General features: G+C 46.8%; 1 non-coding gene and 1 pseudogene across 1 annotated transcript; both read left to right on the top strand.

The window, feature by feature from the left end:
- Nucleotides 1–2237: 2237 nt before the first annotated feature.
- LOC115114426 (E3 ubiquitin-protein ligase RNF220-like) overlaps nucleotides 2238–24938 on the top strand; it is a 28440-nt pseudogene continuing 5739 nt past the window's right edge.
- On the top strand, nucleotides 12371–12445 carry trnaa-ugc (transfer RNA alanine (anticodon UGC)). The gene has a single exon. It is a non-coding gene; the product is annotated as a tRNA-Ala (tRNA).

Raw genomic sequence — 24938 nt, 5'->3', positions numbered from 1 at the left:
TAAAGAGCTGGATCTCTGTCAACTCTTCCCCGTAAAGTCAGCACTATTTCCCCTTCCACACCCTTTTCCTCTTGTTCATTTGAGAAATTAACTCAATTAAGTTTGTCAGTGGGTCAGGACTGTAATGTCGGAGGCTCGTCTGAGTCTTTCAGAGAAGGTTTATAGATGACTGTAATGTTGGTGAGTGTCCTCCTCTCCTCCACTGCAGCATGCCCCTCTTCTCTTCCTCTCACAATAACTGTCTTGCTCTTTCTCCTCAGTCCATGCTGTTGTCGGTGCACATCAAACGCGAGGGAGAGTCACCGGTGGTCTCCCCTCTTTCCTCTGAAGACGCCCACCACTCCGACAGATACCAGGTGAGCTGGGCTAGGTTCCAAACGGCACGCTATGCCCTATTTAGTGCACTACTTTTGACCAGAGCCCTGGTTAAAAGTAGTACTCTGTGTAGGGAATAGGTTTCCATTTGGGACCCTGCCAGGATGCTGGTCTTTGCCCACATATTTAGCATCATAATCCCATCATCATATCCTGTCATATGACAGGAAAAATCTATAAAACCCACTATGAAACCTACTCCTGGAAAAATAACAGGACAGGCAATGTAAGGACAACGTGCAAAAAAGTCCCCTGCTCTCTGTTAGAGGTTAAACATTAGGCAAACTCACAGGTGTCACCATGGCGATGGTGAAAGACGACAAGGTAATAATTTGTTGTTTTAGTGTTGAACACACAACATTGACTCAGCCAATCATCTCGCTATCATGGAGTGGATCAGGGAGTCAATAGAGGTCCTAGTCTCCATCAGGATTCAGCCAAGCCGCCTACCTCTATCCTACCTGGTTGTGCCCCCCAAATGGCATCGGAGCCCATCTATCCTCAGACTATCTCTGGTAAAGATTTGCCCAGCCTGTAATGTGTTTCCCTGTTCAGATAGGTAATCATCCATAGTTTACCTCAAGCTATGCTCTTATGCTCCCTAAGTCCGGATGGTATCTCTTCTGGTCTACAGCATCCTTGACATGTTTTCCACCTCATTCTGCTGGAGGCCTCACAACTGCAGTTTGCACCCCAAATGACACCCTACTCCCTACACCGTGCCTTACTTTTGATCAGACCCCAATGGGCCCTGGTCAAAAGTAGTGCACTACAGTATATAGGGAATAGGGTGCTATTTAGGTCGCATACGTACAGAAGATTAGTTGATATTTGACTTACTCATACAGCACAGTGTTTTAATCAAAGCTATAACGTAGCTTATATACCATACTTTTATTCTCTCAAAATGTAGTATTTCAAACTCATATGGCAATGATCTATTATTTAGGTTAAGTGGTTTTCTCCCTTATACCATAAAGTCATATCCATACATTGACAGGCCTATTAAAGGGGCAGTGGTTAAAGTATATATTTTCATTAGTAAAGCTGCTGCTGAAATCATTTCATACAAATGAATGGAGACCCCAACCTCCCTTGAAATGTTAGATTTTTGTTATTTTTCCTCATCATGTAATTGTGTAAGCCATTTAGATAGCTTGCGTCCCAAAAGGCACCCTATTCCCTGAATAGTGCTTTATATTTGAGCAGAGCACTATGAGCCCTGGTCGAAAGTAGTGCACTAAATAGGGAATAGGGTGCCATTTGGGAAGCATTCACAGTGGATCAACATATCATGGTACAGGTTGGATATGAGCATGACTTAAGTGTCAGTGTAAGAGGCCTGTCTGGTATATGATGGACGATCCACTCGGCAGGAGTTTGAATTTGTGACCACACTCTGTGCCCGTGTCAATGAGTGAACATCCATCCCTGACTGGCCCTGCTAGTGTCAGCACATAGCCTACACACTCTGGAAGAGAGGGGAGAAGAAAGATAGGTGGTCCCACTTAACCCATATCTTAGTGGTATTCACAATCACTGATCATGCCTGTCAGTTTCAAACAAGTTTAGATAGGGAGAATTCATAGCTCATTTCTTATGTCACTTTGATATGAGATTGTACAAAATTATGAAACACTTATTTTCAGAAAATGAAATAAAACGTTTGTACTATTTGTATTGACTGCAAAAAAAATACGTTTAGATATGATGCATACAACTTGTTTACCCCACAAATTACTTGACAAACTTGAAATGTCATATTAAGTCAACTTCCATTGAAGCCAGCCTCTGTATTACGTATTGCTGCTATCTAGTGGCCAACGGTGGTAGGAGACCAGACGTCCTCTGAACTTTCACGCCTGTGTTGGTCACATGACACACGCCAAGCCAACATGGCGACGGCAATGAACAGAGCAGCTTTGTAGGCGGCACATTCAATCCTTTGGCATCCGTATAAAATTATTGACACAAAATTGTATTAATGGTGCGGTCTAGTACCAGGAGACCTATATGATATACGTGAACAAGTGAGTTTGTCGGCTTGAAAAGGCTTTGACCAAAACTTACCGACCCTGTTATGGAAGACACGATACAGCCTAAAAGAGAAGTAGGTTTTTGTTTACTATCAAGATGTAACTTGCAGGGCACACTGTAGAATCCAAAGCAATCCGCCCATGCACTGCTACTAATGTATCCATTAACATTATACATGCAAAGGTCCATATCTAATGCATATTTTGTGTGATTCCTTTCTTCCTACCTGCAGACATTTTTACGAGTGCGAGCTAATAGGCAAACGCGATTGAATGGTATGTAAACATTTCATTTTTCCTTTGAAAGTTCAATACTTTTCATAAGCATCTTACACTTTTATATTTTTCTTACAGGTAATTTATTTATTTCTAACTGCATTTCTGGTACAACATCCTGTAGAATTACAGCATATCTATATATATATTAATGAAGGTATCATGATCTCATCTGCAACTTCACAAAGCCTTACTTGTATGGAATGAAATGATTAGAGCCTATTTTTTTTTAAATTTAGCCTTTATTTAACTAAGCAAGTCAGTTAAAGAACAAATTGTTATTCACAATGAAGGCCTACCAAAAGGCAAAAGGCCTCCTGCGGGGACGGGATTAAAAATATAGGTCAAAACACACATGAAGAGACAACACAGCACTACATAAAGAGAGACCTAAGACAACAACAGCATGGCAGCAACACAACATGGTAGCAGCTTCATTATCTTGGTGGAAATGTTACAATAATGTTCTAAAATAATGCCACTATTGGCTTGTGACACGATTCAATCATTTCTATTTAGGATATTTCCTCAAATAAGTTATTTCCCTATCAAATAATATTCTATTCATATTTATTAAGTAGCTAATGATTATGTTCTAAAACAGTTTTATTTGATACCTTTTCAATACACTACTGAAAATATCACCTGCACTACAGTTGGAATTGTCAATACAAGTTGAAGCAGCAACTGGCGATGCGAAAGTGCATCTTCAGTATGGTGGCCAGATTTAGTAAATGAAACATTTTATTTAGTTATGTAGCTGCGTGCGAAAATTAGTATTTTGTACGGAACTACCAATTTTTCTCTCTAGCCCTTTTAAATACTTATAAATGAACACAGAAATGTATTAACCCGCCTCAGTTTTTGTAATCCTAGCCTATCTAGTCATTTTAGAAAGTCACCTACGGTCGGTCGGTAGCATATGCTGTTGGTCATGTGGTGGTTACAGTGTATTACCGATCAAACATTATCATGAGGTCTGAGGCAAAGCCGTGGGAGCAAACAAGTTTGGTACAGGGACAGACATTTTTTACATGCAAATCTGATTGGATACAGTGTTTTGATTATTGAAATATCAGCCTCAATTTAGCTTCCAGAGTTGCTTTATTCTTTCTGAGGGCTAATCGGGGACATTTCCAGGGACAGGCTGTCGCTGGAAATCGGAGACGTCTGGTCACCCTAATATTCAGAGTGGGAATACAGAGTCATGGGTCTGAATGGACCAACTGACAGAGAGAGTCGGAGTCTGTGGGACCTTGACCAGGCACATTGGCCATGAGTGAGGTGTCAATCTGTCCTGTTTGGTTGGATTGTGATGGGTGTGACCCTGCATCTATATCACACATTATGGCTAAGTATAGCCAGAGGACCATGTTGAACACAGCCCTTGCTGACAGCCCCTTCACACTGTGGACCAGCTTCAGGCTGTAGCCTACAGCTACAGAGCCAGGCCTGCCCCTTGTTGACCCACTGAGTGTGATAGCAGGGCTGGCTGGTGGGAGGGTCGGGAGCCCTGGCTGCCCCTGTGTGTCTCCCTACCTGCTTTTCCCTTGACCTAGCGCCTACACGAGCAGAGGATCTATTAACCCTTGACCTTCTTGATATGTTAACAGTCGATGACCTCTGCTGGTGCAGGCGCTACGCCAAGGAAAGTGTCAAAAGTGCTCCCCTTGGACTGCACAACGGAGCCCCCCTTGCCCCCTGCTGCATTCGCCACGGTAAGAGCCTGCCCCCCGTCCCCTCCTCAACACCCCAGCTAGCTTATTGCAGGCCCAGGCTCCCTCCATGCCTCCATTGACATTTAGCGTACGCTCGCCTCGGTAGCAGCCTCAGTGCTGAAAGGAAACGGTGCCGACTTTGTTTAAACTCAAGCCTCCATTAATGTCTATTACCTCTCATGTGGAACCTGAATGATTCTTGGGGGGGGCTTGTGCCGTGCCTAATTAATCGTCCCTTTCTCTCAGCGTTTAATGACGCCCTCCTCGATTACCATCAGCCGTTCCCTGGCCTGGGAGAGAGAATATGAGGAGTTGTCCCAATCTCCCTGGAGTTATGGCGCGTTGTCCCTCCTCCTCTCGCCGTCCCTCTTCAGGTCCCCCTTGGCCCCTTTCGCAATCACAGCCACCTAAAGATTAATGTCCCCGCACGCCATTTGCAGTTAAGAAAAGCCGACAAAGACTTACGGCGCAATGGCTGCTGTTCTGCTGTGTTAAATTTCTAATTATGTGGGGGGGTCGTGACTAGAGAGAGATAGACGTGGAAGGATTGTTCATTTCAGTCACGTGACCTAGACCTACAGTAGACCATCTTTACCTGTCATCCTGGAGAAAGAGGAGGAACCTTCTAGGTTTGGGCATCTTCCTAAAACACTGTTTGGACCTATGAAGAGAATAGATTGCCCTCTCTTTTTGTCCTGTCAATGTGTGAGAACATGTAGGGGTAATAGACCATAGTTGTGGCACCGTGGATGGTTCTCCTGAAACAGTGTTCCCATGAAGAGTAGATTGCCCCCTCTCTTTGTCCTGTCAATGTGTTATAGGCCTAACATGAGCGGGTAGACTCATGACATTAGAGTATTTGTGGCACTGAGGATGGTTGTCATGACGGCCTCCCCGCCCGCTTTTGTAATTCCTGATCTTCTGGTACCAGACTAAACGCTGTGGTGTCGTCTAGGAGACCTGAGGCGCAACGATTCCCCTCCACTCCGCTGACCCACGTTATTCCCAGCGAGGCAGCAAACTTTTCTGACATGTTGTGAATGCCAACAGCGTTCACTGCTGATCTTCTGCCAAGCAGAGGAGAGCGCCACGTCGTACACAGCTGGAGGACAGAGGAGGTAGAAAACTCCCAATAGCCTACCATGAATTTACAGTGTGTTTTTGGTCCATGTTGCCATATTAAAAGGTTGCCTCTGTCACACATTGCCTGCTATGAGCCTGGTTATCCACACAGGTTTAATATGATCAAACAACTCATTATATTAGATTCTAATCAAGAACATTCCGTTCATTCTGTTTTCATTGGATTGCGTCCTTTTTTGCTGCATTTCAACCAATTATGTCATTGTAGCCGCATGGCTGTCTGCCGAAGTCGATGGACTTTTTTTTCACCTACCGATGTGATATTTCAGGGCAGAACTTAAAACAGAGAAATACAAAAACAAGTCTCAGATTTCCCTGTATTTCCCCATGTTTCTAAACACCTCTTCCTCTGTTTCTTTGTGTTTCAGCCCGGATTGGGAAGATGAAGCGCCGGAAGCCAGAGGATGGGCAGGTATGTCCACTGTGCAGCGCGCCGCTGGCAGGGACAGAGGAGGAGATGAGTAGGCATGTGGAACAATGTCTGTTCAAGGTAGCCTCACGTCCATACCCGTTCCCCCATAGCCTCAGTCCTCTAGTCAACCAGTCACCTCTCTCTAGTCACTGGTCACCACCACGCTATCTAGTATCTATCAACTCTGCTCCCTTTCTTTCCCCTAGACTTGACACAATATAGACATGACAAAGACTCAGAACACATAGACACATTGTCTGACAGCCTCTTCTTTTAGTTGTTCACCAAACACTGAACCTGGACTTCTCCAGTCTTAAAGAAAGAGCTTTCCTCTGCTTTCTGCTGGTAATAACATCTTAGTCATATCTTAGTAGCAGTTAGATGCTCAACTGAAGTGTCCAGGGGAAAGAATCATTAGTGTAGGAAAATACCTCTCTCCTGTCGAATGGTCCGCCCACCTCTCTTCCCTGTAGGAAAGTCTTCTTCCTCCTCTGAATCTCTGGTTCCTAAATATAATAGATGGCAAGTGAGGTATCCTGACCAACTCAAAGGTTCATGCTCACTCACACTGTAACACATGTCATTAGCTCCCAGAACATAATGTATTTATTTATAGAAGTCATGCTTTCTATAACGTTGGTCATGATTCTGCCCTCGGTCCCTTACTTTAGTGATGGTTTTTCCAAATTTCACAGATCCATTTATTGTAGTTCTATCACCTATTGTACCTCATAGCTAGTTTTGTATTAATAACAAATATATTAAAAGTATTGATAAGCATTTTGGTGATATAGTATAATTGGAATTCAAAGAATTCAGATCGTTTTTGGTTGATCCTTTTGATTATGCTAATAGTTCCAAATTCTGACATAGGAGAACATGTATTTTTCTACTCCAAGCCCTACCCTGTGTCTGGTTCAGTGTTGACAGTGTCTTTGTTCTCTCAGAGGGAGGGTGCGTTTGCTGAGGATGACTCTGCAGACATGGACGGAGAGAACGGGACCCGCTTCGAGGAGTACGAGTGGTGCGGCCAGAAGAGGGTCAGAGCTACCACCCTGCTGGAAGGAGGCTTCAGAGGTACACAACAGTGACACTATACACCTATGGGCCCTGGTCAAAAGTAGTGCACTATAAAGGGACTATGGTGCCATTTGGATCGCAAACCTATTTTTCACACACAAAAAAATCAATTAGGCTACTTTGGTTCAAAACATTTATGTAACATTTGAGAATCAACTAAATGTTTAGGGTGACAAAGTATGAGTCTGGAAACCCAGTGCACCAAATGGCTTCCACCACAGCACTCACTCTAAACTCTAGTCCCAAGCCTCCTCAGTAACAACAACAGAGTGAGGCAGTGTATCATTGCCTTTTAAAAGGACGTGACTGGGTGCAGAGGCTAACATGCCTACCATGCCCACAATTACAGGGTGGACAGCTCTAGGTTTACGTGCCAAATTACACCCTATTCCCTATTTAGTGCATTACCTTTGACCAGGGCCCATAGTGCACTAAATAGAGAGTAGGGTGCCATTTGGGATGTGCCTCTAGGTCCAACTACAGTGTGAGGGCATGTAGCCCCGGTCCAGGCAGGGGTCAGTCCAGTCCGGCCCTGGCCCCAGCCCCTTTAGGAGAGAAAGGAAAACACATTTAGCTGTGCAATTGACCTGTCTGAACCGGTGAGGAGTGGTGTGTGTGGAAAGGGACCAGTGACCCTTTGGGTTCCCCTCAGCCCAGCGATGCAATTATAGCCATGGACACAAAGCTGCCCACTAGGGAACACAGACTGATCTCTCATATTCTCTCCATTTATTTATTTATCTTGCTCTTTCCTTCTCTATTGCTCTCACTTTCTTTCTCACATTCTCTCCATCGGTCTCCCTCTGAAACATATCTTAGCCCACATCATCAATAGGAAGGTCTAGAATTCAATACATAGTCCATTATCAGTAGTCGTTGACAACGAGACGGCATTAGGCTGTTGATTACATTGCCCATTAAATTGTATATATTTTAATTTCTCCCTCTCCAATAGTGACTTTTAAATGTAGGTTATCAAGCAACCAGATATATCTAGTTTAGTGATTTAGAATCTGTAATACATTGATCCAGCCAAGCCACTGTGTGCTCACCTACATGATTTGTGAATATTTAGTAGGTCATTGGTCTATGATCAATTACTAGTGTAGTCCGCTTAATTGGACAAGTGTATGATTTGGTCATAGGTCAGCGTTCATTATTTCATGTCTGACAGACAGGCCTTACTTCATTGCTATAGAGAGCTGTAAAAATGAATTGGCTACAGGTCCTCGTGGTGTGTCTCTGGAGATCACAGGAAAGTCCAGTCTTCTCTAAGGGCCTCTTTCAACCTTGCAAAGTCGCTAAACCCCCCAAGTCCCCAAATTCGATCCAGAGTAAAACTGCATTACAAAGCCCAATAAGATGTGTGCCTTTTGGCCTCACTCTCACCGCAAACCCAGACAGACAGACAGACATCAACGGCCTACAGATCAATTTGAATTCTCAACTGAACCTCCTGAGGCTGTCCGTCTGTCTGTCCATTCATCTAATGAGCAGTAGACCCCTTCTGGCGGGCTGTGATGTGACACAGATAAGGGCTGGTCAAAGTCAGAGGTGCTGGTGATACCACTTGAAAGCGACCCCCTCCCCCCAGAACCTCAGAAGGTGGATTTGCCTTGAAAGCTCTGCTGCAGTCGACCATGGTTCAATGGGTCCAGCCAGGCAGAATCCACCATCCATCCAGCCCACGGGGGGGTGGTTGATGCGGAGAGGAGAGAAGAGACGGAGACCAGGGGCTTCAATTGGATAAGAGGCCTAAGCTATCCTCTGTGAGACACCAACACTGACACCTCACTCCCTTTGAGGGGAGGGAAGAAAGGCAAAGGGAAGCCCTTTAAACAGCACAGAAAAGTCAAAGACAGTCAGAGGGTGGGAGGATAATCAAACAGGAACACTTTTCTGCTTGAGACGTGTGGGGCCCTGGTCCTCCTGTGTACATGGATTATGAGGACCTGGGAGACAGCTCTAAAGGCTTCTGTATTGATGAAGAGGGTCAGATCTGATCCCTACAGCCTGATAGTGAAGACCAAGGCTAAGGGGGCCGATCCGGGGAGAGGGGATTTGGGTCCGCTGACTGAAGATGGCACCAGAGATATAAGGCAGCGCTTTCTCCTTTGTAAATGGGCTTCAAAGATGGCAGCCATCTTTGTTTCTTCCATCTCTGTCCCATCATCTCCCCAGATGTGTCCTGTAAATGCCAGTGAGATATGACGGCCTTCGACCAGAGCCGACTGGGGAAGGATGATAAGGGATATCAGCGCCATGGCGACCGGGTGTTGTTGGTCAGGCTGTCTCTTATTTTGATTGGCCCCTTGACCCTCCCTCGCTCCTCACAGCTCAGAAACCTAACGTTGTCTCTGAGTCTGTCTCCGTGGTAATAGGTGTTATATGGAGATAAGTGTGCCATGTCACGGTCAGGTCCATGTTACACAGGCAAGAACACATGCATTTTACATGTTCAAGTCAAGGAGATGCACAAGATTGGTTATGATAATGAATGTGGTGGATATGTTCAGGTGCACCTGTGTGTGTGTGTGCAGGGATGTGTGCGTTGGTGTGTCTGTATATCGACCCTAGCTGATCTGCCAGAGAGGTGGGGCTGAGAGGAGGTGGGGCTGAGAGGAGGTGGGGCTGAGAGGAGGTGGGGCTGAGAGGAGGTGGGGCTGAGAGGAGGTGGAGGCTGAGAGGAGGAGGAGGCTGAGAGGAGGTGGAGGCTGAGAGGAGGTGGGGCTGAGAGGAGGAGGAGGTGGAGCAGAGCAGGAGGTGGAGAGGAGGAGGAGGAGTGGAGAGGATAAATAAATAATGAAATAATGTGACTGAAAGGCAGTTATGGTGGCGCTGACCTTTTCAGGGGAGATTAGATTGCCTGCCAAGACTGGTTAAAGGGAGAGATAGGGGCTGAGCAGCAGGACCAGACCATGCCTGCCTTGCCCAACAGCATGGTTGAGTCCCAATCGGCTCCCTGTATAGTGCATTAATTTTGCACTCTATAGGAAATAGGGTTCCATTTGAGACACAGGCCGTGACTTAAGACTGCGGTAGTCCTCTCATCGTCCTCTCGTCTGCTCGTGGGACAACAACCGGGTCTGACACTTAGACTTTGGACACTCCAATTTGGGCTGGATGGTTAGATTACATGCCACCTGCTTTTATAGCATCCCTTGGTTTTACTTTCTAGCAGTCAACTATCAGTGTGATGGGGATCTTGTTTTCCCAACTTGTCTTTATAGTCCTCTTCCACACTTACCGCTGTGGTGAAATGAAGATTGAACTGGATGGAATGCAGCAGTAGTAGTCTGCCCATCTCCGTCAGTTCCAGTTGGGGAGAGTATATTTAAGGGGAATATTTATCCATGTCCCACTGGGTTTAATGCTAATCCCATCTAGTAAAACTGAACTCTGGCCACTGTGGCCCCAAAACTGTTGGGGGTTGGGGACAGTGAAAGCATCTAGACCCATTCTTTCTTGCCACCACTCAACACCACAGCCTTTTAAAAATCAATGCTGTTATCTCTCCCCTCCCATCTCCTGGCTCCAGCCATGCATCGCTAACTAGCCGCAGTATCAATACCCTGATCAATTGATTGGATTAACAGTGATTTCTGGTTCCTTCCAACCCTCTGTCACTTTCTCCTCCCCAATGTGACTGGTCACTGGACACCATTAGTGGGCGGGACAAAGGGGCAGTCTGTTTATTTGTTTTAGCCTCTCCTGTGGCTGGGTGGAGCGTATGTGAACAATGGAGCATATGTGAACAATGGCTGTGGTGCACAAATATGTCTGTTCAGCTGCTGGTGGCGGAGACAGTAGTACCAGACAGCTGAAGGGACCAGTGGGCAGATACTATTTAAATAACTTCAAGGTCCCTGCATGGTGGTGGTGTGGTATATCTGGATAGGACATGCTCCTTTGCTGCCCACTGGTCCCTTCAGCTGTCTGGTACTACTGTCTCCGCCACCAGCAGCTGAACAGACATGTTTGTGCAACACAGCCATTGTTCACATATGCTCCATATGCTCCATTGTTCACATACGCTCCACCCAGCCACAGGGATCAAATCCAACTTAAAACGTCCATTTTAACACTGAACAAAAATATAAATGCCTCCGATTTTGTGTTCGATAATTTGGCAGTACGTCCAACCGGCTTCACAACCACAGACCACGTGTAACCACGCCAGCCCAGGGCCTCCGCATCTGGCTTCTTTACCTGCCGGATTGTCTGAGGGGGTGGGGGTGTTCTGAGGAGTATTTCTGTCTTTGATAAAGCCCTTTTGTGGGGGGAAAATGGGCTGGGCCAGGCTTCCCAGTAGAGACCTGTCATGTGAAATACATATGAATTTATTTCAATTGACTGATTTCCTTATATGAACTGTAAAATCTTAAAAATTGGTGCATTTATATTTTTTGTTCAGTATATATGATCACTAACAAGCATGGGATAATTGTAAAAAGGGTTATCCTTGGTGGCAGGCAGGGACATGGGTTTTACCCTCATCTCCAGCAGCAGCTCCAGTCCCTTAGCACAGAGCTTCCTTCAGCCTCAATGGAGAGAAGGGAAGAGGCTGGAGGAAGGTTACCTGTCTTCTGGGTCTCTGTAGAAGGTTGGCCTTAGAACCTCTATCCATGGCTCTACCTAGCCCATGTCTTCATATGGGCCATGCCATTTTTTATCCTTAACATCCGAGTTTGTTGGTACAATGCTGTGGTGGAGTACAATCTCCTGTCTTGACATGAGTCAGCTATCAGTGTCCAGCCCTAGATGAGTGGGAGAGTCAGCCCCTGACCACTCAATCAGCCCCCAGCACTGTGTGTCTCTCAATGGCAGCACAGGCAAGGTGAGAGACAGGGCCCTAAGTGGAGCTGAAAGGGCCAGTCAGACAGCAGCAGGAGTTTGTCTGGCGAGCCGCTCGTCACAGGGTTTATAGAGGTGCCAGTCAGACCTACAGCCAGTCAGCCAGCCTCCATAACTAGATAACCAGCCACTGGCAGTTGACACAGCCCCTCCCTCTGTCTGCAGCTGACAGCCTCACCTGGCCAACAATACTTCACAGGAAAGGAGGGAGAGATGGCAGTATCTCAACATGTCCATTTCAATCAATGTGCTTGACCACCAGGTTTAATAGACTAACTCAGATCTTTGTTACCCTGCTGGTCTACATGTGTAGAGAGAGGGATAGGCAGACAGGGTCTTAGAGGAAAGGCTACTGTTTGTTGGAGGCCTGGTTTGCAATGTCATCCCATCTGAAATGACAGAAAGGAATGTTTCAGAGGTTGTGTAGTATATACCAGCCATACTCAACTGGTGGTATGCATCTGGACCCAGAATGGGCTCCTGTGTGGCTCAGTTGGTAGAGCATGGCACTTGCAACGCCAGGGTTGTGGGTTCGATTCCCACCGGGGACGAGTACAGATGAAAATGTATGCACTCACTACGGGGGTGTTAAATGCTGATAAATTAGATGTACTCCACCAACTCTGTCACTACTGTAAGTCACTCTGGATAACAGTTGATCAACTAGTAGCCTATCTAGCTATCTAAATCTTGTGGTTATCATGGTCAGATTACGTGCCCATGGGCCTTGACCCCGGGGGCCCCCATTGATTTTGCTCACATAAGACATGGAAAAATATGTAGATTTGAAGGAAATTACCTTTAAAACTACAAAATGTTCTCTCCACCAACAAGAGATGTGTGAACAGTTTAGGGTCGCATGGGTTGCGAGGTGGGGGTTTGTTACTACGCCGATAAATGACATTATCCATCCAGACCTTTGCCACCTAGACCATTTCTGGATCTTCCCAAATAGTACTTGAGTACCCCTGGTATGTACAGTATTTACACACATGGTTATTTTCCTCCTCAACATTGACAAAGGTTGCTCTCTCGCCTCCCTCCCTCTCCTCAGGAACAGGCTTTGCCATGTGCAGCACGAAGGAAAACCACGACAGCGACGCCGACCTGGACGTGGATGGAGACGACACGCTGGAGTACGGCAAGGCCCAGTACACAGAGGCAGACATCATTCCCTGCTCCGGAGAGGACCAAGGAGAAGCCAAAGAACGGGAGGCCCTGCGCGGGGCGGTGTTGAAGTAGGTTCTCACTCCTACTCTACTGTACGCTAGTAAACTCTACTCTATTGTCACCTTCTGCTTTGTGGCGTTGAGCTCCTTCTCAAGACACAGCATTGTGTTTGTTTCTGCTCTTCCAGTGGCGGAATGCCGTCCAACAGAATAACACCAGAGTTCTCCAAATGGGCCAGTGATGGTGAGTTTAGGCTTGAAACAAGATGTCATCCTCTGTATTTATGGTTACCTTATTGAAATTTTTTGACCGTATTGATGAATGTTGAGGTCGGTGCTAATATCTCCCCCTCTTTCTCCCTCTCTCTCTCTGCAGAGATGCCCTCTACGAGCAACGGGAGAGCAGCAAGCAGCAGCCGCCTCAGGACCCCAACGCCGCCTGCTCATCCTCCAACGCGCCCCGGACCTGTAAAAACAGCGAAATAGAGAAGTAAGAACCCCCCCCCCCCCCCTGAAATCCATCCACTGCCTCCCCCGGCCCTCTCATATCACGTTTCTATTACTCTCAGATGACTTTCTTTCCTTCCTACGACTGGCCTGTTATGTCATAAATGATGCATTTTGTGTGGTCATTTTTTCCTCCTGCGATGAATCTAGCGAAGTCTCACTTCATCCCCTGGTCTGATCACAGGAGGGTCCCACCGTATTGATCCCCTCTCTAGCTGTGTGCTCCATCTGGGCCAGACACACAGCACCACGCAGGAATCCTAATATCACCCCACACACTACCTCCCCCTTTTGATACCTAGCCGGCTACCTCTCCAATTCATTACAACCTAATCATGTGGAATTGTTTGCCTAGCTGCTGCTCTACCATCCTCCAGGAGTGTTCAACTTAGTGGAAGGTGGTACACACATACACACACACTGGGCCTGGGGAGAAGTAGCAGGCTGGCAGACCTCCTAGTGTAGTAGAAACACCGTCTCCCCTGCCTCCCTACCAAGCACCAGATAAATGTGAATAATCTGTGCATGGTAAAGGGCAGCTTCTCTAATTCCCTCATCTCTGTGTCCTCATCCATATTCCCCGACAAGCGGTGCCCGGAAGCATGGCCAGCCCCTCTGAATGGGTAATTGGGGTCAGAGTAGCACAGCTAGTGGAGAGAGGGGGGAGGGACTTTTGTTGATTGCTTGCTTCTGCATGTCTGGCATATTCCTCCTCTTGCTCTCCATTTTGGCTCAGTTGCTTCAGTTTCCTCCACCCCTATCTTAAATGTGGCCACGGGTCGGAAACTGTCTTCCATCACAATCTCTCTGTCTCTTCTTTCTCACCCCTTCCTCACATTTAATTTGACTGTTTCCTTTCCTCAGTGTCAATTTCCCCAGCACTGCTCACTGACTGAGATAAATTAATGTTTTGGTTTCAACAACAAAGCAGCCAAACGGCTCCATTTCTTATTCTCCCTCAGCCGCCATCATCATTGACTTCCTGTGAAGGGCGTAGTAGTAGTACCATCGTAGCAAGTGTTTTATAAATCCACACACACGATTACTTCCTGTTAACACCCGTAGCCGCACACACACTCATCTCCACTGACTGTGTCCTCTTGGCAGGGCTGCCCTGCCTGTCTGCCTCTCCGGCAGGCTAAATGCTTCATTGCTCAGTTATCGGAGTAGAGTTGTTCTGGCCACATATTAAATATCAGCCTGCTGTTGGAGAACTGAACTGGTGCATAATCAGAGCAGCTTGAGATGCATTGATCTTGGTTGAGTCCCAAATGGTGCCACCCTATTCCCTACATAGTGCACTGCTTTTAACCAGAGCCCATAGAAAAGTACTGCACCATGAAGGGAATAAGGTCCCATTTGGGACGTAGACATGATCTGGGCTCATCGGTGCACTGTGATCACGTATCTGGTCCGAACTCTCCCTCTCTTTCCCCTGGTTGAAGGTGTGTGTACCCAGGATAAATGTGTGTGTGTGCAGAGTGGGGGGATGAATTCATCATCAGCACATCCTCTGTGGCAGCGTCATTATGATCTGTCTGTGTGGCAGACAGACCGACCGAGACATGTAAACACAGTGACTGTCTGGGATAGGGAGGGAAAGCCTTGTGTCCATCAGGAAAACGGTGTAGGGGGTTTAGGCAAAAGGGAGTGTGTAGGAATAGTGAGTTTGCGGTGTGTAGATGTCTGTCCGTGCCAGCTTGAAGCTAGACGGGGGATTGTTCCCTAAGTGGTGAGACCAGAAGCATGACGGCTTAGGAGATTGATTCATCGCTGTAACTATGTTGAAACTCTCTGCCTCCCCTCTCATACACACACATGCACACGTGTGCCCTCAGAGACACACCCAGACACACACTCGCCACAGAGAGAGAATACCGCTCTGCCATTATATGAAGGAGTAGGGGTATTAGGCATGTTAGGCGAACTGGGCATAGATCACTCCTGCTGGTTGTCAGACTGAAGGAAGAGTAGACCTTAGCCATGAGAAGGGCCTCCAGCCTGCCCCCTGAATCAGCTTTATTAGCTTAGCTATCGGCTGCTCTGCTCCAGACGTGACACACCTGTTTATTTAATATCATATTTCCATCAGCCAGGCAGAGAGAGATAGAGGTTTCTGGAGCCACTGACTTTGTGTTTTAAATGGCACCCTATTCCCTGTATAGTGCACTACTTTTGATTGTGCCCTATGGGGAAAAAGAAAGTCAAACGTAGTGCACTATGTAGGGTGCCTAGATTTTAGGCACCCTACATAGTGCCATTTAGGATGCATCTACAGACAGTCACAGTAACTCTCCAGCTGAACCTATATTTCTGACAGATATTTAGCATTTTTCTCTCTGCCTGCCGTTGTTTTCTGCTAGGCCTTATTTGATCAGGTTCCACAGGATGTTGGGAGGGTATTGTATTATACGGCGGGAGATGATGTCATTTGTCAAACACCGAGAGAAGGGTTCTTCCAGGAATAATAGTTTAACAGTCCCTCCTTACTATCTGTTGGCTCATTGGGAGGAACAAGCCTGTTTGATTATTTTTACTATTGTCATAGACCAGACAAGGAATAAATAATAATTACATGAGATGATGTCATTCGTTCCTCAACAGTACAATGTTGCTTGTATGTAGTTACATTCTGACTTCTGTGCCAAAATCTAGAAAACAAATGGGCATGCAGGGTTTTATGGGCAATTTCCTGATGGAAAAGAGACTTCATGTGAGAATCCTTTTAAAGAGTCCAAATTGAAGGGATTGAATGATTTCAGAGGAACAACTTTGCTGTTTGCAAAATGCGTATGGCTTTCTCAGCCCTCGATCCCAGATGAAAATGAGATATGTCTCCTTTCGTTACGTTGATACGGTGTGTGTGTGTGCTCTTGTGTTTTGCGGTAGTGAAATCTCTGATCTCATCCCAGATGGGTAATGATCTCTTGGCATCGGGGTCTCCAGCCCCACTCGTTCCCAAACAAGATAAATGAGCTCTCCAATGCCGCCAATGTGATTGCTGCAAAATTTCATGCTCAACTTGAAACAATGGCAGAGATTTCCATGTAGCTCCGCAAATAATTGAATCTGTCCTCAATTTATATGTGATGACTCTACCCAACCCCCTCCCTCTGCCTCTCTCCCTTCGGACCGGACCCTGTGAGAGAGAGGAGCCCTCCCCCTATAGCCGTCGAAGACCCTCCTCACATACATATGGCTGGAGCTGAAGAAATAATTTGGGACTTTTATTTTCTGGTGTCAGTTTAGTTAAGGCCTTAGTTAACCAAGCTGAGGCAGCCATGGACTGTAAGTCTCCCGAGTGGCACAGCGGTCTAAGGCACTGCAGTGCTAGGGGCGTCACTACACACCCTGGTTTGATCCCAGGCTGTATCACAACTGGCCATGATCGGGAGTCCCATAGGGCGGCGCACAATTGGCCCAGCATTGTCCGGGTTTGGGGAGCTTTACAAGTAGGCAGTCATTGTAAATAAGAATTTGTTCATAACTGACTTGCCTACTTAAATAAAGGTTACATAAAAATAAAAAAAATAGTGATGTCCCACTCTCCATAGATATCATTTACATTTTTGTTGGAATGTGTGGGTTTTGTTAACTAGACCTATGTTCTGACTTGATCTTAGTCTTCAACAGTATTCACGTTTTTATTTGTATATCTACATTTGAGTTTCCGAGGGTTTGTAAATTCACGTACATGTTTGCATAGTCCTATCACACAAAGAATGCTGTATGTACAGATGACAGAATGAAATGAGTGAATGGGGAAGGAGGTGGACGTGGATTAATCCCCATTGTAAAAGGCTTTCAGTCCCCTGGGTCTCTCCTCTTCCCTTTCGCCTGTATCTAACTGTAATTACACCAGCCAGTAGTGTGCTCAGGAGGCCACCACTGGCCCTCCTTGCCTGCCTGAGAGATGAAAGGCTGGGATATAGGTGGACGCTAGATGAAGATAACAGGCTGATGGAGATGGATTGCAGGGGGGCAGAGGTCCGGGGAGAGGGGGTGCAGGGAGCCTAGCAAGGCTGGCTAATCAAATGAGAAATGGGCGCGAGGCAAAGCCTCTCATTCAGACTGAACAAAGAACACTTAACGGGGAAGAAGGACGAGCTCCCTCTTTCTCCATTTCTTTCTCTCTCTCGCTTTCCATCCTGTAGCGGTCAGAGTGGAGGATCACCGCTGAGATGACATACACTGAGTGTACAAAACTCTTTCCATGACATAGACTGACCAGTTGAATGTGCAAGACAAAAAGAGTTGTGTCAAGAGCACCAGTTTGTGTCAAGAACTGCAATGCTGCTGGGTTTTTCACGCTCAACAGTTTCCCATGTGTATCAAGAATGGTCCACCACTCGACATCCAGCCAACTTGAAACAACTGTGGGAAGCATTGTAGTCAACATCGGCCAGCATCCCTGTGGAACGCTTTCGACACCTTGTAGAATCCATGCCTTAACGAGACTATTCTGAGGACAAAAGGGGTGGGGTTGCAACTCAATATTAGTAAGGTGTTCTATGGCCCCATCTTCCCCTTTTGCTTCAGGGATTGTGTTCAGTAGGGAGAACGAGTTTTAAATTCTGTGCCCTTCTGAACACAAGCCCAGGTAGTCCTCCAAAGACCTGTAGTCTGTAGTGTCCCAGCTACACAGAGCTGGTGTAGCAGCCAGGTTCCTCTTTGCATGATGTAGTATTTCAGGTTAGATTGTAAGTCTTGTAAGGTTTTATCTGTACTCAAGGCTACTACAGCTTCAGTGCCCCACAGAGTCCCACTGTGGTCAGAAACCTAGCCCAGGCCTGATTCACGGCCCTGTTTTATGCCCACAATGTTTACTTTACTTGTATTTCCCTTAGCATAACGTATAGCCAATAACTCATCTTATAAATAATTTCAAGTTTAAGCACAGGTTGTTTGGTATATTATAAGCCACTATCATATCATGGATTTTTGAGGTGTAGCGTTACAAATGATAGTAGTTTGGCGTCTAAGTCTAGCGAAACAGGAACTGCGTAGACCGTCTTCCTTTACCAGTCAAGCTGAATTGTAATCATTTATACACAGGCTTATGCCCAGTAAAGACACGGTTACCTATCCATGAAGACAATACAATGAGGTAGAGCTGTGACGTGACAATGACAGGGAGTCATTATGTCAAGGTATGTTGAGAGTGGTATATAGATACTAATAATTGCTATCATCCAGTTTAGTAATGCAGTGCATGTCTGATGTTCAGCCAGCCTGCCTGTTTGTGGTTGGGTTGGGGTTGGCCCCCCCTGATACAGTCATCAAATGGTTGATTACTTTCAGCCCGGTGAGGTAATCCAGTCCCCTCTGCCTAGTGTGTAGTAAACCAGGGGCACACACCCCCACTCTGGTCCACCATCCATCTTTCCAATGGCTCAGGCCTCCACATAAAAAAAGATTAAAACCCCCTTTTATTGCACGAGGGAATTAAATAACTTTTAGAATGTGGTTTCTTATAAATCACTGGCTAAATGAATATTCATTGTCAACCCGCCTCATGTCTGAGAAAGACAAGAGAAGGGTTGATCTTTATAGGGTAAAGTTTTACTCCGTGCGGCCCAATGACAGTGTTGGTTGAGTGAACCACTGCAGGGATTTATGAAGCTGTTAAAAGGGAAAACAGCTACAGAGGACGGCGCTTCTGGGGCTGCTTTATAAGCAGGCACGCTAATCAAGACTAAATGCATTTTTACAAGCTCCTCACTAATAAGAGGAGATTTTAAAGCTTTATGGCTGTGGTGTCACAGGACAGGAGACTGACTGGCCTCTCCTTTCTGTAGCCAAGGTCTCTGTCCAGTCAAACGAGTTTCAAGTTGACTTGAGATTTTATTGGACTAACAGGAGACAAAGGAACATTCAAGGTCTTGAAGTCATATTCGGCTTAACTCAAATGATGCGTCCTTCTGTTAAGAAAAGATGACATTGGTGTGAGTATCTCTATATGAAAAGACAAAAACAGTGCTTTATTCAATGTAGCGATCACCCTAGGTAAGTAGCCTGTCTCTCTTCTCCTGTACTGTGTATGTGGTCTTCAGAGCCCTCACTCCTCATTGAACAACCACACAAGGCCGGTAGTATAATAAATGAAGCCATAGATAGCCGAGGCAATGGGCCCTCCGACCGACCACTAATCGGAGTGGGGGAGCGCTCTGCCTCCCGCTGAGAGCTGGTCCAATAGTAAATCAATATTGTAGATCAGCGCTCCATCTGGCTGGAAAATGAGCGGATCACCATAAACATCTGGCCAGCGCCGTGTCCCGGCTAATCACTGATGGCCATATTGACTTAGTTACTGCTCGTTCATATGCTGCAGGACAGTTTTAAATGTACATTCTCCAGGCAGGGGCATTAATCGGGATATTTAGTGGAGGGCCTGAGAGGGGAGGGAGCTGTAAATCTTGGATCAGTCAGTGTAGGGATAGGACCTGGGAGGATACAGACAGATAGATAGACAGCTGTTAAATAGGGACATGTCATGCACAGTGTCGGTGTCCTGACAAGCAAGGACTGAATGAAAAACTTGACCAGGAACAATCTCAAAGCACTTCAGATACTGGGACTGAGGTAGAAGATTAAGAATGATAACGCATAAAATGGCCACCAAAATACCTTGTCCTCTGCATCCCTGCAGTGCTGCTACCGAAGAGTTAAAACAAGAGATTCCATTATGTAATTGTACTGATCCTTTCTCTTTGAGTGTCACTGTGACCCAACCCCAGCTTTTATTCTTTACAGGATCACAGAGGGCTCGACAGCCACCACGTTCGAAGCACTAAAGGCTCGTATCCGGGAGCTGGAGAAACAGATCCTCCGAGGGGACAGATATAAGTGTCTCATCTGCATGGTAAGGAACCACTACACTCCTTTCTTCTCTGGCCATCAATGTGCTTTTCTCTCTGTCTCTATGCATGTCTACCATAAGAGTTTTTGAACCCAAGCAACCCGCCCATCCACTAGTATACCAACTCTTGGGTTGCCTCCCAAATGGCACCCTATTCCCCTTTTAGAGCGCTACTTTTTTACAAACTTTTTAAATAGATTTTTTACCCCCTTATTTTCCTCCCATTTTCGTGGTATGCAATTGGTAGTTAGCCGTCTCATCACTGCAACTCCCGTACGGACTCGGGAGAGGCGAAGGCCGAGTGCCGTGCGTCCTCTGAAACACAACCCAGCCAAGCCGCACTGCTCCTTGACACAATGCCCATTTAACCCGGAAGCCGGCCGCACCAATGTGTCGGAGGAAACACCATACACCTAGCGACCGTGTCAGCGTGCTCTGCGCCCGGCCCGCCACAGGAGTCACTAGTGCGCGTTCAGACAAGGACATCCCTGCCGGCCAAACCCTCCCCTAACCCGGACGACGCTGGGCCAATTGTGCGCCGCCGCATAGGTCTCCCGGTCGTGGCCGGCTGCTACAGAGCCTGGACTTGAAACCAGAATCTCTAGTGGCCTTAGACCACAGCGCCACTCGGGAGGCCCGCAATAGAGTGCTACTTTTTGGTCAAAAGTAGTGCACTATATAGGGACTAGTGTGCCATTATGGATGCAACGTTGTGGTGTGCAGGCAGAGACTTTGTGTTGACGTCTACTGTCTGGTGGTTGAAGGGATTCCTGCATGGCCTGAAAGTCAGCCCTCCTCCCTCCCTGCCCCCTGATGTGTGTGTCAGAGAGATTCTGTTGCACCAACTGTCGTATAACTTTGGAGCCCCAGTTGGAACCATCCCATTGAATTGGCCAATTACCACCCTGCAGCTTTGAGGACCATTTCAACTGATGGTTCATTATAACTTATTGACCCCCCGTCCCCGTCCCAAAATTAACTCCTCTCTTTTAGTTATTGATGGTCACCTTGGTGATTGACATCCATCAATGCATCCACTTCCTTGAGAGTTGATTATCTGTCATGTCCCTAATGACTGGCTCAGCTGTTCTGGTCTGAGAGAGAATCAGACAACATGGATTAACAACACCTCACACCTGACCAATCAGAATCCTTTCAGAGGTGTTCCTGAGAGTGTGTTGTGGTGGTACTTAGACCCCACCCACCCTGCCATCCTATCACCCTGCAGCATGAGTGAAGATGCCAGATGCCTTGGCAACCCCTGCTCCCCGGCCCGGGCCCACGACTCTGAAAAGCAAGCAATTACTGACGCCTGCCCCTCCTAAAGGTTGTCTCAGCCCCGGGGTGACAGACACGAGAGGAGAATGGATGCATGTTGATAACTCCTGCCCTCCGGTGACCATCGTAAAGCTCATTCGTCATTACTGTCTTTTCCTCCCGTCACAAATCTCACTCAGCCAGGCTGAGGAGTGAAGAAGCTCTTCACACCTGTTTGTTGACTAGGTTTTGTTCTCATTTTTTTAGAAGGGTGAGGAAATAGCCTATGCAATGACCTGAAAGTCTAACCCACCAACACAGTTGGTCAGGAGTTATATTTGACTGCTTACACCTCATCACTCATTTTGAAACACAAAGTGGCATGGGCTTGTTAGGCAGTAGAGTTGAGGATCTTTCTCTACAAGCTCGTCAAGGAGTTTGTTTGTAGTCTGTGTTAGCTGAACACTTAAGCATCATACAGGCAGACCACCTCAGCAGGTTCTTGTCAGTGAATCTCTACCACCTCCTACTGTTGCTTTATGGAACTGGACACTAGATGGATGCATTGGATTTCACATCATCTTCACATGCAGTGTTCCCTGTTCTGTTTCAGTACATTTCATACAAAGAGCATATTCTGGCCTGTAAAATGATCTATAGCTTATTTTGACCAGAGCCTGCCACAAGTCTCAAACGCATCACAAGAACTGCAACAGAAACTCTTATTGGCCTCTCTCTCCAGTGCCGCCTGATGTTGTGTGTGAGTGCATGTGTCGGTGTCCGTCCAGTCCAGTCCGTCCGTACCCGTTTCTTTCTATGCTTTGTAGTCCGCCACATTCTAGTGCTCAGCAGTGCCCCCTCTGTACTTCCCTACAGAGGAAGAGATTCCAAACAGACAGGGCTGAAGACAAGAATCTGGGCCAATGGGGGCGGGCCCTCGCGGTAACAGCGCCAAATGAGAGGCGGGTTGCTGAGAGCTCAAAGCCCCTCCCCCCGCTGAGCATTTACTGTTTGTATAGAGGCTACGTTATGGGCTGCAGCGGCGGCGGGATTAAACGGCTGCTCCCGCTCCGGAGGGTAAGGCTCTCTGTGCTCATCCACCCTCCTTCCCTCTGCCCGTCTGCTCGCTGGGCTGGCCGCCTCCCTCCTCCATGCCTGTGCTTCTAGCTGTGCTGCCTGGTGCTTTGGTTTGGTGCCGTCGTTCGTCAAGACTTGTCCAGTGTTGTGCCGTGTGTGCCTGCAACCGTGCGTTTGTGTACATTTGTGTCAGTCCACACAGTTCCCCTTTAAACTCTTATGCTAATGTTCTGTCTCCCCCCTTGTGGCAGGACTCGTACACGATGCCCCTCACCTCCATCCAGTGCTGGCACGTCCACTGTGAGGAATGCTGGCTCAGGACTCTGGTGAGAACCCAACACCAATCCACCCAGCCTCCACAACACATCACAACACTGCTGTTGCATGGCAACACTACTTCATCACATTACAGCCACTGATTATAGAACAGTTTCATAGTGAGTGAACATCCCACTTCACTCACACACACACACACACACACACACACACACACACGCACAACCCTGAAACAAAGAGGTCTACTCTAACCTATGAATTATACCCTCTTAGGTGTAAACACACAAACTTAACACACACACACTCTTGAGGTATGTTTGTTTTGTTGTTCATTCTTTCTAATTTGGTCGTTGGTCAGTGATTAGCCAGTGGAAGCTTTGGATAATGAAGTAAATTATTTAGACAATTTTGTCACATCTGACCACAAGGGTGTAAGTACCTCTTCTCCTCTCTTTACAAACACAGTAGTGAGTCCCACCTAACTCATGAACCCTTATTGTACAGTACAGTAGGCCCAACCAGGCAGGGAAACCTCCAAGATCTCTGCTGTATGTTTTGGGGAGGATTTGTTGTCACTAAGGCACTCCATCCTCTCCTCCTGTTTTCTGCTACTACACACGGAAGCAATTCGTAAGAAAATGTTTCCCAGCCACAGGTCAGCCCCCCTCATCCTCCTCCAATACCCAATATATTAAATATGCTGCTGTGTGGTGGGAGGGGGAGGGGAAGTCTGAGGGGTGGATAACAAATGTGTGCCTGCTGCAGCAGCTTGTTCCTAATGTGGGCATTCAAATGTTGTCCGAAGACAGCAATACAAGCTTCAGGGCTCCCCTCATCTTGATCCAAGTAAATGCGTGTAAACATATGGCCACACCGTACACCAGGCTCATTAAGATCAGGTAACTATTTTATTCTATATGAAGAAACGAAAGAAAGGACCTGCCGTCATTTCTTTGGGTAAAGAGAAGAGATGTAGGAATCTGGTTGTCATTGGAGCCAGGGTGCAGGGTAGAGGACGGGGGTGAAGAGGGGGGGGGGTTCTTAGTGTATAAGAATATAAGAAGGCAGCTGGTACGGTAGCTAGTGTGTCTGATTTGATTCACTTTCAAAATGAACCTGTAGACTGTGAAGACAACGAGTTTGGGCTTGGTCCAAGACTCCCTAACAGTTTTTGTGTTACTGCATGCTGCTGTTATGGAGACCACCTCTACTCAAGGCCATCCGCCATCTTCTTAGCCTGGTCATCTCTAGACATGAGCAAACTTGTTGGGAGCCACAAATCCTCTTTGCACCGTGGTGTGAGAGCTGCTCGGGCCCCCAGCTGCCCCCCGACTCCTGCTTCTGGCAGCACAGAGACTCCACTGTTTGCTTACAGCTGTGTGCTCCCTTGTCTGGCGAAGATTTATTTACCCCTTTCTGCAAGCCAGGGCCTGACCCTGTGCACTCAGGTTTACACACACACACAGGGCTAACCCAGCCCACCACATCAGTGTGTCAGGGATCAGTGTATGAACTCTGTGTCCTCTGCATACTCTGACTCTGACTCTCCCCAACCGTTAGCCAGATCGATCCCAAGTCAGTCAGGGAGTACCTCTGACTTTACATACACAGGTCCATGTGTGCTGGAAGTTGACTCTCACTCTGAGCACAAACACTGGTAGTAGACTATACCTCTTCACAGTGTGGCTCCAGTAACCTTCCCCCATAACTCTCATTTCTCTTTCCTGTTAATGAGCCAGTGACAGGAGACCAGTGAAAGCTGGTAGTCTACATGTCTTTCGTGTTTTGAGCTGGTGGTGTGTCAGCACTTGTAGGGGGAGGGGTTCAGCTAGATGACACTTGGCAGGTTCAATCAAACGCTCAAAATATTTGAAAGAAAACAAATTTGAACACAGGTCG

This window comes from Oncorhynchus nerka, linkage group LG9b (assembly GCF_034236695.1).
Source record: "Oncorhynchus nerka isolate Pitt River linkage group LG9b, Oner_Uvic_2.0, whole genome shotgun sequence".
Taxonomy (NCBI): Eukaryota; Metazoa; Chordata; class Actinopteri; order Salmoniformes; family Salmonidae; genus Oncorhynchus; species Oncorhynchus nerka.
Note: the sequence above shows the minus strand (reverse complement) of the source record. Positions and strands in the feature narration are given on the sequence as shown.